The sequence below is a fragment of the Hippocampus guttulatus genome, chromosome 3, assembly GCF_054856545.1.
Source record: "Hippocampus guttulatus isolate MCC_2025c chromosome 3, RoL_Hgut_1.0, whole genome shotgun sequence".
In the NCBI taxonomy this organism is placed as follows: domain Eukaryota; kingdom Metazoa; phylum Chordata; class Actinopteri; order Syngnathiformes; family Syngnathidae; genus Hippocampus; species Hippocampus guttulatus.
In genome coordinates this window covers 3399927-3415778 of record NC_141263.1, presented here as the reverse complement: position 1 = coordinate 3415778, position 15852 = coordinate 3399927, and the positions used below count along the sequence as shown (strand labels likewise).

At 41.7% G+C, this 15852-nt stretch overlaps 1 protein-coding gene across 1 annotated transcript in view; it reads left to right on the top strand.

The window, feature by feature from the left end:
* The window catches only part of large2 (LARGE xylosyl- and glucuronyltransferase 2), a 102682-nt gene that overhangs the window by 20844 nt on the left and 65986 nt on the right, over nt 1–15852 (top strand). The window contains exon 2 of the mRNA XM_086106805.1: nt 2467–2564. The gene's annotated coding sequence lies outside the window, so the exon portion shown is untranslated. The remainder of the gene's footprint in view (nt 1–2466; nt 2565–15852) is intronic.

Below are 15852 nucleotides of genomic sequence, written 5' to 3'. Positions count from 1 at the left end.
GTGTGTGTGTGCGTGTGCATATACTTTTTATATATATACATATATATTTTCCGATCCGCTTATCCTCACATGGGTCGCAGGGGAGTAGGCGGGGGACACCCTGAACCGGTTGCCAGCATATCGCAGGGCACACAGACAAACAACCTCACACTCACACTCCCACCTAGGGACAATTTAGAGTGTTCAATCAGCCTGCCATGCATGTTTTTGGGATGTGGGAGGAAACCAGAGTACCGGGAGAAAACCCACGCAGGCTCGGGGAGAACATGCAAACTCCACACAGGGAGGCCGGAGCTGGAATTGAACCCGGTACCTCTGCACTGTGAGGTCGACACGCTAACCACTGGACCATGCCTGAGTGAGTTTTCTCCAGGTACTCCGGTTTCCTCCCACATTCCAAAAATATGCATGGCAGGCTGATTGAACACTCTAAATCAGGGGTTCCCAACCGCCAGTCGGCGGACCGGTACTGGTCCGCAGGGCATTTGGTAACACACAGAAAGAACTTGCCTTAATTCAGTTTTATTGATTTCGGAATACGAAAGATGTTTTATTTTGAAAAATTACCGGATTCTCCGTTACATCTGTGTCATGCCACGCTTCTCCGTCACGTGATCGATTATGCTAAAAACAAAACGCCGCAGCTCGCAAAATGAGTAAAAAAACTGCTGGAGATCATAAATGACGGCGGCCTTAAAAGTACGTTCGAGACAACTGCATTAAAGTTACGGCTGAATACTCTGAGATCGCCACAATAGCACTGTTGCTATTTCCGACATCCTACCTGTGTGAGGCGGGGGTTTTCTGCAGCAACGGCGACTAAAAACAAAATTACAAAGTAGACTGGACATAAACCACACACTTGATGTGTCATTGTCTCCTATTACCCCGAGATGGGACCGTCGGAAAATGAATGAATGAATATATATATGTATATATGTATACTGAATATATATACTGTGTGTATATACACACACACACATATATATATATATATATATATATATATAGAGAGAGAGAGAGAGAGAGAGAGAGAGAGAGAGAGAGAGAGAGAGAGAGAGAGAGAGAGAGAGAGAGAGAGGGCAGCCCGGTAGTCCAGTGGTTAGCACGTCGACTTCACAGTGCAGAGGTACCGGGTTCGATTCCATCTCTGGCCTCCCTGTGTGGAGTTTGCATGTTCTCCCCGGGCCTGCGTGGGTTTTCTCCGGGTGCTCCGGTTTCCTCCCACATTCCAAAAACATGCATGGCAGGCTGATTGAACACTCTAAATTGTCCTTAGGTGTGAGTGCGGGCGTGCATGGTTGTTTGTCTCTGTGTGCCCTGCGATTGGCTGGCAACCAATTCAGGGTGTCCCCCGCCTACTGCCTGAAGACAGCTGGGATAGGCTCCAGCACCCCCCGCGACCCTAATGAGGATGAAGCGGTTCGGAAGATGTTTGATGATTGATTATAGAGAGAGAGAGAGAGAGAGAGAGAGAGAGAGAGAGAATGTTGCACACAATCACAGAGGGCAGGGATCTGTTTAGGGCAAATGGATCCCCAGCCCCCAGTTGGGGTGTGGGGCAACTTTAATGGCTCATGTTAGTACACACAATCTATGCTCCTTGAGCCACAGCAGGCTGTTAGCACACCGACAACAGCATGATGACCCCCCTGTGGTGCGGGTGTGGGACTCTTCACATTCCCTGTATCCTTCTCAATGTGAATGCAGATAAAAGAATTGGCATGCAGGGTGGGGAGTTCTCTTGGCAATTTGCAGGGATTGAACCTCGGAGTGCAATTTCACCGAATTCTTAAAAAGCATTGTGTGGCCTCTTTCTGATCAACAGTTCAGTATTTGGCACCAGAGATCAGCTACCATTTAGACTGCGAGCCGAGGAGGATAAATTAAAGACAAAACTCGTCTTCTTGATGTTTACGCGTAGCTTGATGTTTAGCGGAGATCTCGCATGACATTAGAAGTCACATGAACTTATGGGTAAAAGACATATTTCAAGAATCGCTTCATGGTTTTTTGAATCGATATCAGGCTTTGAAAAGGGGAATCGGTAAGATTTGTTTTTCAAACGCAGCCATATTCACAATGGAATTGTCTGAAATTAAACACGGCTAATGAAAAAGGAAACCAATTGTTCATTCATTGTGCGGTCATGTTTTTATTGTTTAATAATGCTTCAGGTCCCTGGAATTATCCCTCACAAAATCGCTCCTCAAAACTGCACAGCTGCTTCTCAAACGAAGACTCTGATTTGAAAAACTGCTCATCAAAGAAAAAAAGTTATTTCGAACCTTGTATAGTGTGGTGCACTCAATATTGATGGAACATTGTCCCTCTTAAATTAAAGTTGGTGTTGATTTGCGTTCAGTTTTTTTTTTGAGTCCCAAATAGTGTAACAGCAAAGAGGCAATTTCAAAATAACCTGAACATGCTTTTTCTACACGATTTGTCATCCGAATTCTCCATTAGATCTTCTCAGTTTCCTGGAGGAGTTGTCAACTGTGACTGAAGAGCTTTGTTGCTTCGCGTGAGTTATCTCCACGGTGGGATTTGCATCTGTGAAATTGGTGAGGAACAATTTTTTTTTACCTTCCTTCTGTGTCTATTTACTCCTCCTTCCATTATCTTTTTCCAAAGAAATTTGCTTCAAGTGTCTGGAAGTGCTTATCATAGCAAGATGTTCATCAACAATTGATGAACTCAATCTAGTCCTTAATAGGACATCATTAAATCTATGACTGCCTATTACCTATTGAATGTTTTATCCAGAATACATCCACAACAGGCAAACCTTTCCACTGGGTATTTTCTAGTTTATACTCTTGACAACATTTCAGCACATTTACAAACAAAATATTTTGAATACATTTGAAAGCAAAGGAAAGAAAGACAGTATTCTGTAGGATATATGATCGAGCAACTCCCTCGCATAAGCAGTCCATTTCCTGTCCAGTCACGCCCCTGTGAGCAATGAAGGCAATCGTCTAGAGAATTCGATGCAAGCGAGTGGCCGCTTGATCTACGGAGAGAAGGGATTGTTTGCGCAACAACACCAATATATCAACCTATATAGCTAACTAAGGGGAATGACAATATTAGGATCATGTCCTGTTGTAGTGTGCAAGGCACCAATCCACAGCATCTCCAGTCCATGCATGGTCATTTAATTTTTTTTTTACATATCAACAGTCCCTTTGCATATACGATGGGATATACCCTGTACAGTTCACCAAAAGAGATTTGGCCAAACTAAGCTGTGAGCACAATTATTTTGACTCTGTCGCCAAGTGTGTACGTGGTTGTGTGTATCCTGAATAATCTGTTTGATTGATGTGCTCAGTATGTAGCTTTACATGACCTGCGAGAAATGTAATAAGGCCAACACACACCCGCAAACTGAACACAGTGTCCTCCCCCACCATAATGAAACGACCTGACAAAGCCGGCGGGCATTCACCCACGATGGCTTGCCTTTCTCCTACTCCCACTCCAAATCCTCTAACCTCTGACCTTCCACCTCATCCTATCTCGGACTGAACACATATGAGATTTGCTTGCAGGGATATCGGCTTTGCTTGAAGTTGAGCGGGCTTCACTTTTGATTAGTTTGTGTTCTCATGAGAGGTGCGACCTTTGGCCTCAGGCAGGGTTGTGACATGAAGGGCACTGACTACAAATGAAAATACTTTAAACACAAAAGAATTTCAGAAGTGATGATTTGCATCATCATTTAATTGTCAATTTGCTATGGTATTGGTGAAGCTGAAACTTTTTTTTTGTCTATTATAACAGTGGTCTCTGTACAATCACCAGTCTGTGGCTTTGTACACGTCCATTTGTACGGGGCCACAAAGAGAGACAGACCTTTTTCCCCCCATTTATTTATTTATTTAACGGAGCATTTATGTCAGCACCCCCCCCCCCCCCCCGCCCCCCCATAGCATTTTCACACATGTCCAAAACCTGAGATCGTCAGTTCCACGATATAAGTATGGAGGTAACATTCTAAATCTATATCAAAATAAAGAATATAATTGAATAGAGATTTGTGTAGCGCTCTACCTAAAAATCTTCAATTAACGAAAGTTCATCAATGAACATATTTTGCTGCATGTGAACTGAAGTTAGTGTATTTCTGCCCGACGAACGTTTTTGCGAACGCGCTCATTCTGGCTTCCAGGTTTCATTAGTCTTCCAGGAAAAAAAACTCAGCTCACCACCCAGCGTCTTCATATGTAGGGGGAGTAAAAGTACCTTATTCGGAAACACAAGCCACCAAGCCTCAGACAGCAGCAAGTGTCATCAAAAAGGGTGACAGCAGCTGGGAGGGGGGAAAAAAAAACAGCCCGTGGTGGTTAACTCACTCGGAAGTCTGTATTGGTTAGCAACAAAGAGTAAGACAAGTTACTCTCTGGTCGACAATACACATTCTTTTTCCTTTTTGATTTCGGGGTGGGGTGTTTGCAGGAAGTAGCAGGTCTGTGTGTTTTACGGTAGCCTGAAGACGATAGAAGGGTTTAGTTAGAATGTTTGTGACAGCCCATTACACACCTCAGAATGGTTTCTACATTGGATTTTATACGCGCTTGCAAATTAAAGACTGCAGCCCTTAATTCCTCATTTTAAAAAGAGCATTCAAGAAACAAGGTTTTCTTCATTACTAATTGTACCAGTATGGATTGAATAGGTGAAAACCTATTCAAGGAGGTGTATGGATTGAATAGGTGAAAACCTATTCAATCCATACACGGGGGAAATGCCAATATTTTGAGAACAATGGCTTGTTGTAACATATTGTCAAAAAAAAAATAAGAATGATAGATTTGTTCATTTTTTTGAAGGATGTACTTTGTTCAATATTTTTTTATGTGAACTCGGAACTGAACAAGTTCATTAAAAAAAAAAAAGAAACTTTGAACTAGTTTGTGTAAAACTAAAACAGCTCTCCCAAAATTAGATTTGTGACAGGGTTAAAATGAGCCGGATTGGTAAGACTTACTTAAAACTTAAAGGATTTTATGCCACTTATATCGCGAATCAGCCGAAAGTGACTTGAATTGTCCAGAAATCGATATAAGTAAATAATTTTTTTTAAATCATAACTTTGAAAATAAATTGCTTTTTTCAAGATAAAAAAAACCTATGAATTGAAGAGTGATGTGAGTTTTCTCAACTCAACTGTATTTATAGAGCACTTTCAAACAGCCATCGCTGCATACAAAGTGCTGTACACGGAGCAACTAAAATATACAACAGTAAAGCAACAAATCGGGAACAAAGACGGTAGAAAGCACCGGACAGCAAAACATGTTTTCATCCACAATATTTGAATATAAAAATGGTTGAAAAGGTAATCTACATGAAATGTTATTATGACTAATAACCAGAGGTGGGCATTGCATCAGACTACGAGAAATCTGTAAGTCCGTCACTATTTCAAGCCGACCCACGTGGGCCTAGTCCATCCCTTGTTGGCGATAGCCAATTGGCATCGAGAGTGTATTTTCCTCGTCACACACAGGTGCCGCACAAGCCGACACCCAGCCAAATAAAGAAAAATAATTTCAATAAAATCAGACACACACACGCGCAAAGCATAGTGATTGGTGAAATAAAAACAATATGGGTCACATTTCATTGAGTTCTGTGGGACTTAACGGTGCATAACAGTGCTGTAGGTGCATATTGGCACCCACACTTCCGCCAGCATGCTCCAGGGCAGCTGTGGCTACACACGTAGTTTACTACCACCAGAGTGTGAATTTGCAAGTCGATGAATAATGCATTCAATGTGAAGCATCTTTGAATGTAATGGAAAATACTGTATGACTGATGCATTGTTATTATAATGACAATGCTGTAATACAGTGGTTCTCAATTATTTTCTGTCATGCGCCCCCAAGGAAGAGGAAAACATCTCGCACCCCACCCCCCCTCCCCGCATGACTATAAATAGTATCATTTGTCTGTAAAATTGTTATAAGTACACCTTTGCATAACACTGTATCCTTATTAATGTATAAGAGAATAGAAAAAGAAACAAATATGGACCAATTTTATGGACCAACTTACAAAAAAGAATAGCTTTAGTAACTGGAACAGAAAAGATTTAACGTGCATCTGAAATTCAAAAATACAGTTAAATCCTTAATTTAACAATAAATATTTTTTGACTGACCATGTCAAACCATACGATACTGAAAAATTAAATTACATAAAATCAATAACTAATAATGCATTCAAACTAATTACCATTATCTCAGAGCACAATAATAATAAAAAAACTTTAACCAGCAAAACAAAAATATATAAAAGAATTTGTGCTTTTTTTTTTTTTTTTTTTTTTTAATTGAAGATGGTGTCTGGATTAATGGCTACAATGAGAACGTTTTGCAATGCACAGCTTTTCGAAGCGAGGCTTGAAGCAGGACACAGCAACTGTCGGCTCTTGCTCAATGTGTAGCCGGGACCTGTATTTTACTTTACTGAAGTAGCAGTCACAAAGCGGCATGATTGTTGGCAATATTCGGCACGTTTTCGCTGAAAAAAACTCAAGCAGCTTATCAGCGTGATTGGGGTGTAATGTCTTTAAGTGACACCTTAATTTATTTGGCTTAATGCTGTCCGCTACCAAAATTTTTAGACACAGTAAGCACATCGATCTTTCCTCGTCTGCCACCGCAGTCACAATGAAGCCAAACGCTACGTCTCGTCATACGTCCTCCCTGAGAATGCTCCCTGCGCAAACTCTGCCAGTGAGAGCGCCACCTAATGTAGTGGAGTGCAACTGCACATTATTTTAGGACAGTTAAAAAAAAAAAAGCATGTTCCCCGAGGTCAAACGCGCCCCCTTTGACGGAGCCTAGCGCCCCCCAGGGGGGCACGCCCCACTATTTGAGAAACACTGCTGTCATATGACGTTATGATATCAGTGATTTTTTGTTTGACTGTAGTTGAACATTAAACATTGAAGGACTTTCAGCCTTCATGTTTGTCCAAGGCAAACTATGTTTCCATTTGATCCTCCCTCTTCTATGAATTGTTAGACCACTAATTAATTCTCGTGTTTATTACTGCGCCCTGTGGTGTGTGGTCACAGGGTGCAATAACTTGCCTGGTTCAGTTACTTGGATGACCAAAAAAAACAAAAAAAAAAACCCCAAAACAATGTTCATCCATCCATTTTGAACACTGCATATCCTGAACACGGTCGCCAGCGTGCTGGAGCCTATCCGAGCTGTCTTTGGGCAGTAGGCGGGGTACACTCTGAACTGGGTGTCAGCCAATGGCAGGGCACACATAGATCAACCTACCATGCATGTTTTTGGAATGTGGGAGGAAACCAGAGTACACAAAGAAAACCCACTGTAGGCATGGGGAGAACATGTCCATCCATCCATCCATCCATCCATTTTGTAATCCGCTTATCCTCACAAGGTTCACGGACGTGCTGGAGACTGTCCCAGCTGACTTTAGGCAGAAGGCAGGGTCCACATTCACTGACACGTACACCCTGAACTGATTGCCACCCAATCGCAGGGCACACATAGACGAACAACCATTTGCGCTCACAATCACACCTAGGGACAATTTCGAGTGTTCCATTAACCTGCCATCCATGTTTTTAGAATGTGTGAGGAAACCAGTCGAGCATCCTCGATTCCGATGTCATTTTACATTGTGTCTGCATCGATACTCAAACTCTCTGGCTCCTGAGGCCCTTGCAGTTGAGCTCCTGCTGCTCCATATTGATATTGATGATGGAAAATTAAGATATGATGGAAAAAGAAAGTGTGTTTATAAGTTTGTGTCTTGCAAGTCAAGTTAGAAAGTGTTCTTTAGCCCTTGCGTCTCATAAGGTTAAAACACAGGCTGTCATGATACGAGGTGGTGGAGGACCCCAAAAAGCAGGCAGGAAATAAGAATTTTTTCAATGGAACATATTTTCTTTGTCTCATACACAAGAATTTTCATTAAAAAGAATGATATATGAATATCCTTCTCCCAATATATTCACCCTCTCTCCATTGGACATGTCCAAACCATCTCAGTCTGGCCTTTCTGACTTTCTCTCCAAAACCTCGAACATGAGTTGTTCCTCTGATGAACTCATTCCTGATCCTATCCAACCTGATCACTCCCAAAGAGAACCTAAACATCTTCATCTCCGCTACCGCCAGCTCTGCCTCCTGTCTTTTCTTCAGTGGCACTGTCTCCAGTCCAAACAGCATGGTTTTATACACCTTTCCTTTTATTTTAGCTGAAATTATTCTAGATACGGCGTAAGTAGCGAAGCTTTTTGGAACCGTCTTGGCGGATCAATTATTAGAAAACCTTTTTTTTTTTTTAAAAATCTGTATTCTCTGTTTGCTATTCAATGGATTTTGATGAGGCGCAAAGTGCAACATTTTACTTGCAACCTGTGATGCGAAATCGCTTATTTTGAGCATTGAGGGAATACAAAAACACTGTCGATAATTTTTTTTTTTTTTGACGTGGCCAATTGCGTTGGACAGTTACATCCTTGTGCTTATTTTTACAGACTTAACCATGTAACCATGAGCGAGTGAAAATAAATAGTTTCAAAATAAAATGGATGCTGCAGTATACCAGGGGTGGGCGCATTAGTAAACTTTGGTCATTCGCTAACCGTCTGGTCACAGTCAGTCATCATTATTTCAGGCCGACATTAATTACATTAAATACAATTACATTTCATCACAGCTATTTTAGGGCCATCTGTTAAGGTGGTTCTGTTTGTGACCAACAGGTGGCACTCTAGGGCTCCTCCTGCAGTGGCACACCTGTTGGTCATTGTGTCATTAGTTCATGTTGTGTTAAAAGGACTCCCTGCCTGACCAGTCGGTGTCGGATCGTTGTTACTGTTGTATTTGTCTCTGTACATGTGTCGTGTTTTGTTTTCTGTCTTTTTTTTTTTTGCTACTTTGGTTTCCTGTGATTTTCTGGAATTTATGGAGTTTTTGAGTTAGTTTCTCCAGTGTCCTCCGTGCTTTTTGGGGTCCTCCCAACAACTACCAACACGGTAACACCATCAGTTTAAAAAAAAAAAACAGTTTCCAATCAGAACAGCGCTCAATCTAATTCATTTCGAAACAATTTGGACCGCTATACACACATTACTGCTCATACCATTACTGCTCCTGCTTCTCATCCCTAAAATGCTTCTCATCTTTTTATTTTGGGTTCATGGTGATCTGAAGGGTGGTTGAAAATTGCTTCCATTTGTGCTTATTCCGTCATTGTTTCAAAGTTACGGTCAGTCGTCTGTCCGGCGGACAGACGACGCCCACCTCTGCAATATACCTATATTCAAAAATATAAAAAAAAAAAACAAACAGAATCAAATGCTGTGCCGTTTTCACTGTGGAAGAGCCTAAAAACGTCCACAAAGGAAAAGCTTGTCCGTGGAATCTCTTCGATGCTCGACCCTCATGCTTCGACGCACATTTATCACAGTTGAGATGCTTCTTAATATGGCAATATGAGAGCATCAAAGGGCAGGGAATGTTGCAATTAAAAGACATGAGATCCACCCACGCTTTCTCATAGCAAGCTTGACAGAAACAACTTGGCGTGACTCACAGATAGAGCCGGAACACCTCTGACCTCACATTCAATCTCTCTTTACCTTAAACAGTATTAAATAGGAACAGGAAACTCTTGCCATCTCTGCCTGGTGAGCAAAACTTGCCCCATGTTATTGTATAATGGTTTAATGTATTGTGGTTTTAGTTTCAGTGACATCATTGGGCGTTACCTGAAGTTGAATCTGTCTATTTTACAAATGCTCTTTTAATGTTCGCGCTCTGATTACAAAAAAAAGTGATTAATTTGAGCTATTTACCAGTCACTGACTACTTTTGAGAGTGCCCCCCCCCCACCACCACATCACTAAGTACCATATTTTCCGCACTAAAAAGCGCACTGGATTATGAGGCGCACCTTCAATGAATGGCCTATATTAGATTTTTCTCATATATTGCACGCACTGGACTTTAAGGCGCAATCTACAATGCATCCACTAGATAGAGCTACAGGTACGTCTTTGTCCATCTCCGTGCCTTCTCTTCTTCCGTTAGACTCGAGAGGCGTTCATGACCGCCTCCAAAAAACATAAATTAACCATTCCTTCAATGAAACTAAACTATGAAAATTGAAATTACAGTAATGCATCAAAACAGAAAATCACAAAATAAATTCTATAGCCCCCCGACAGAATTTATTTTGGCATTTCCTTGAGCGTAGCTGCAACAGAACGATCAGATGTCAGTAAATTTGACTTAGTTTTATTGTTTGGTGCCTACTACCATCTTTGTTACTAATTATTGCTCTACTACACCTGGTGTAATAAAATTAATGCAATGGAAATGAAACAAACTACCAAGTCAGAGCCCAGGGTACAATTGCTCACAAGAGGCTCCCTGAATTGAAAGCTACATTGTAAAGAAACAAATCAAAATTTTTGACAGTTTGTTAACAAACATTGGGTATTTAGTTCATCATACTGTTGACTATTAAGAAGTACAGGCAATTATTAGTCGGCTATCCAACATTAAAAATGGTAAAAGATGGCCTTATGTAACACTATCCCGCTCACATTTATTGACCCTTTTTTTCTGCAACAAACATTTACAGCAGTTCAGTAAGGTTGTAAAATGTTGCGCACTGTGGGAAGACATGCACTAATGAGGTGTCACTGTGAATAAATTTCATTTTGAAGAGAGACAGACTGGCTCGTAAACTCAAATAGGTCAGGGAGAAAATAGCTCATACTTTACCTGCCTGCAGGCTTTCCTTCGACCTTTGACATTCAGATATAACTTTACAAGGCTTTAAGTAGGTAGAACCTGCAAGTAGCACATTGTCACCAGTCTTTCAAGCTGACGACCTCAACATCTTTTTGTCGATGAAGCGCTGCAGTGCTTCCATGGCAACCAGTGCATTATCTTAAAATGGCATATAAAATTAAGGCAGACAAAAAGACCTACACCGTAATTTAAGATAGCCAATATCCTTAATTGTTGCATTCGTGCCCCAGCCGTTCTCTTCCATAAACGCACGGTAGTACTGCATTTTTCTTACTCAACTTGTTTCTGTCCGGCCTGAAGATAGCCTGGCCTGGTAACTCAGAGGCAGAGTAAATGTAAACTTAGGGTGTTTGTCCCCTCTGGAATATGTTTGTGTGTCGGTCGGTCTGTCTTTTGTGGGATTTATTTCCTCGACAAAACAATGGTTGACATTGCTAAGCCACAAACACGTTGAAGCTAAATAATAGATCATTAAATCAACCACAAAAAAAACCCGCTCAGTCTGGACTATGCCAGCTCATTCCCAGATTGATGATTTGAACAACATCAACTTTTCACACCTTCATTAAAACAGATTAAGAATCTAATGGACAATATAAGTACAAGGGCTATTTTAAATTATAGACTGTTCTATATCATTCCAGTAAGGCCTATACGCCGATGACAGGACAGTATATTCGTTTTTAAAATATCAGCAGTGATTTCCATTTTGTCTGGTAGTCTGCAAAATTTGCAAAATAAAAGATGACAACAGACATCTCTAGTGCTGTGAGCTTCAGAAATAAACCCTGAGGGTTCAAAATCAATGTGGAGTGTTTTCTGGAAACGGGAACATTGCAAAAGTGCACTCTGTTCCTACCTAACAGGCTGATCCACGCCACTGATATCTGTGCTTGAGATACATGTATCAGACAGCCTAAAAATAACCGAGATATAGTTCTTCATGCACTTCCACAAAAAATACAACTGCTTTATAATTAGCACCTCTAGATTACCGGTAGGTGTTCATGAACCCCCTCAGCCCTCCCACTAAGCACGGAAAAACAGCTAACAAATGAGCTAGCATTTTTTTTATTCCCTTCATTTCCCCACCATTTTTCATGGATATACAGTATATACAGTATATAATTTAATTTAAATATTTATATTCTCAACACGGGCGGCCCGGTAGTCCAGTGGTTAGCACGTCGGCTTCACAGTGCAGAGTTACAGGGTTCAATTCCAGCTCCGGCCTCCCTGTGTGGAGTTTGCATGTTCTCCCCGGGCCTGCGTGGGTTTTCTCCGGGTGCTCCGGTTTCCTCCCACATTCCAAAAACATGAATGGCAGGCTGATTGGACGCTCTAAATTGTCCCTAGGCGTGAGTGTGGGCATGAATGGTTGTTCGTCTCTGTGTGCCCTGCGATTGGCTGGCAACTGATTCAGGGTGTCCCCTGCCTACTGCCCAAAGACGGCTGGGATAGGCTCCAGCACCCCCCGCGAACCTAGTGAGGATCAAGCGGTTCGGAAAATGGATGGATGGATGGATTTTCTCAACACCACTTATACAAACCTTCCCTCAATTGAACACCTCAGATGGATGAATGGATGGATATAGAGAAATAGATAAACAGACAGATAATGTGTAAAAACAGCATTTTTTTTTGTTCGCATAGGAAATGTGTAACTGTGGAGCTGCCCTGAGTGCATTTTTGTCATTTAAAAAAAACAAGCCTCTCAGTCCAGTTAGTTTGAATTCTCCGCATTACAAATGTACAAATGTTCGAGCCTCGATGTGAATTGAATGAAGAAACACAGGAAGATCAAGCACATCCAGACTCTTATTTAATGACGTGTATTACAGTACAGTAAGTTCTTCATCTCACTATTATACGTGTAACTGATCGTGCCTCGATGTGAATTGAATGATTAACCGCTAATAAAGAAAACACGAGCAGATCCTGACTGTCATCAATGGTAATGTAGTTTGTCCGATGGGAGTTGCCATCGCGTGATATCCTCGACATGCGCAGGCCCCGTAAGGTGATCTGGCCAACCAGAGTAGATGAGGTATATAAAGAGTCATGCAAAATATTACTCAATGGGATGACAATAATGCATCACAGGGTAAAGCAATCCATCTCGTAAGGGAAATTAGTTTTGATAGCTTCATAACGTTGTTCAAACCTTTCCATATGTGTGTTACAAGTTAAAGGTAAAAAAGAGGAGTTAATCAACGTCCACCAAGTGCTGCAAACGAGTCAACAGAATACTCCACTGTATCAAATGCTGCAGTTAAATCCAATAAAACCAGACACACGTAGTCTGCAGTGTCATTTGCCAGGAGGATGTCATTAGAAACGCGTAACAGGGCTGACTATGTGCTTTGCATCTTCTTGAAACCTGACCGGAAGACCTCCAAGATGTTATGTTCATCCAAGAAAGATTTCAACTGCATGTGCACCACTTTTTCCAGAATTTTTTAAACGAAAGGCAGTTTGGAAATGGGCCTAAAACTTGACAGCACATCTTGACCATGTTTGAAATATCTTTATTTTTCACTTTTTAACATTTTTGAAAAAGATTACCCAGAACAGCAATAGAAAAATGTGAGCATCCATTGTGTGTGCGTGTGTGTGTGTGTGTGTGTGTGTGTGTGTGTGTGTGTGTGCGTGCACGTGTGCCTGTCTGTCTGTCTGTGCGTATATATGTGTAGAACTGTCCAGTCATTGATTGACATTTCCTCTCTCTTTTCCCCGTTTGCCTTCTTGTCTCATCACTGTATGCAATTCAGACAAACTACCTGTTTCTGGCAGTGATCATTGCACTTAGGTGTATTGCAGTTCCCACACCAATTGTTGACTTTGCGATCTTTGTTACTTGGGCAGATCTGACACCTTTTTCTCTTTGGTTGGCCTTGTGTATTTCTTTCCTGTGTCTGGGTTGTGGCTTTTGTCACCCCGCACCTTTCCATTGCTTCAATAATCGGGGTTTGCAGTTGGGGGCAGCTTTCCAGTCGACTCCTCATGTGTTGTGTGACAAGCTCCTTTGACAGCTCTTTGAGGAACAGCCGTCGTGCATTGGTGATGCCGCTCTTGAAATCTGGGTGCTGAACCATGAAAAAGGTGTCGGCATTCAGGGTGCCGATGTCAATTATGTTGTACCAAAGCACCATGGGCCACCTCTGCGTTTGGTGCTTGCACGTGTAGTTGCCAACAATCTGGTGTCTACACCTCCTTTTGTCTCGTTGTAAAATATAATCACTTCTGTTTTTTTCTTTCTGCAATGCATCCACTGCTTTGTCGTGGTGCATCATGCTCAGGAGCACAACAGCTTTTCCTTTCTTTCTGACATAGCTGACCATCGTAAGGCTGTCGTTGAATCCAAACTCTGTGCTGTAAACCTCCCTGGACTTGGAAGGCTTCATCAGAGGAGGGATGTCTGGCTTGTTCTGACGTAGAGTCCCCACAAAAGTGAGATCCTTCTCCAGGAGATGCTGCGCGAGTGGCACACTGGTGAAAAAGTTATCAATGGTGATGTTGCGACCTGTTTCTAAATTTACTACACAACTGCTGGACAATGTTTTCTCCCAGATTCTTCTGAACTTCTTCCCGTGGTTGTCTCTCTGTGTAAACTATACCATCTACTGCATAGGAGATGCGTGCATCACAAACCCAGATCTTTTGGCCGTACTTGGTAGGCTTGCTTGGCAGGCTTGCTTGGCATGTACTGTAGAAACTTGCAACTACTCCTGAATGTCACAAGCTGTTAGTCCACAGTGACACAATCACTGAAGATGAATCGCTGTCTGCAGTTGACCAGGATCAGTTCCCATACATAGCGGAAGGCTGCCATATATGTTTCCAGGCTCGGGTCCTCTTATCATCAAAGCGCAAGTTACAGCGAATGTCTTCAAATCTTCCAACAGCCATATTGGCCTTGGACATGAGATTATGTAGAGGACTTCCGAACAACTCACGGATAGATACATCCCAATTCTTCTCACTTCCTGCAAGCAGGGTCAATCCAGACAGTGGTGCTAAGCCCTTGTTCAGGCCCTGACTGTCTTCTGAGGATATACTGGCTCTGTGTTACTCGTTCCAGGAAGAGCCCTTCCGACTCATTCTGTTGGACATGATTTGGACACTTTCTTCTTCAGAGGACACATAAGAGGAATCTTCTGAGTCAGATTGATCCTGTTCAGTTGGATTTCCAGATGGACGACTGATACTGCCACCTGGACAATAGTCTGGGTCCTCATCAGAAATGTCAGATTCTGAGTCCAACCCTGTTACTGCCTCTTCATCATCCAGCATTTGTCGGACCATTTCAGCTGTGCATCTAGCAGCCATGACACTTTGGATCAGGAAAGACAAGAGTAGTGTTTTCAATAGATCAATATGTAGCAATGTAAATAAATACACACACACACACACACACGCACGCACAACAACGGACACGCACAAACACACAGACGGAGACACACGTATGCACGAACACACACACACACACGCACATGCACACACACTACATACAGTAATGTTAGCGAACTAGTGTTAGCGAGTTATGATACATGAGCGCCGCCTGCTTACTCAGCACGGAAAGAAAACGATTTTACATGTACAATGATTATGAAGAAGGCTAATTTGTTGATAAATAATAAAATACTCTTCACACAACAATCATGAATGACTTGCACGCACACACAATGCATATAGTAATGTTAGCGATCTGAGTTACCAAGCTAGTGTTAGCTAGTTATAAAGCAGGCCAATTTGTAGATAAATAATAGTCATGAAAGACACACAATATATATGAAGATAATACTTCCACCTATCAGTTCTTACTGTGTAAAATAATCTTCCTGAGGGGTGACACTTCTGATATAGTCTGCATGGTCCACAGTTAATTTATTGCTGACAGCCAAAGTAGATTAGAATCAGTGGTTCCCATTGGATTCCATAGAAAATGCACTCGGGTCATTTTTGGGGGAGAAATACAAAAACTGAAATTTCTTAAAATGTATGAAAGGTAAGTTAAAATTGTGAA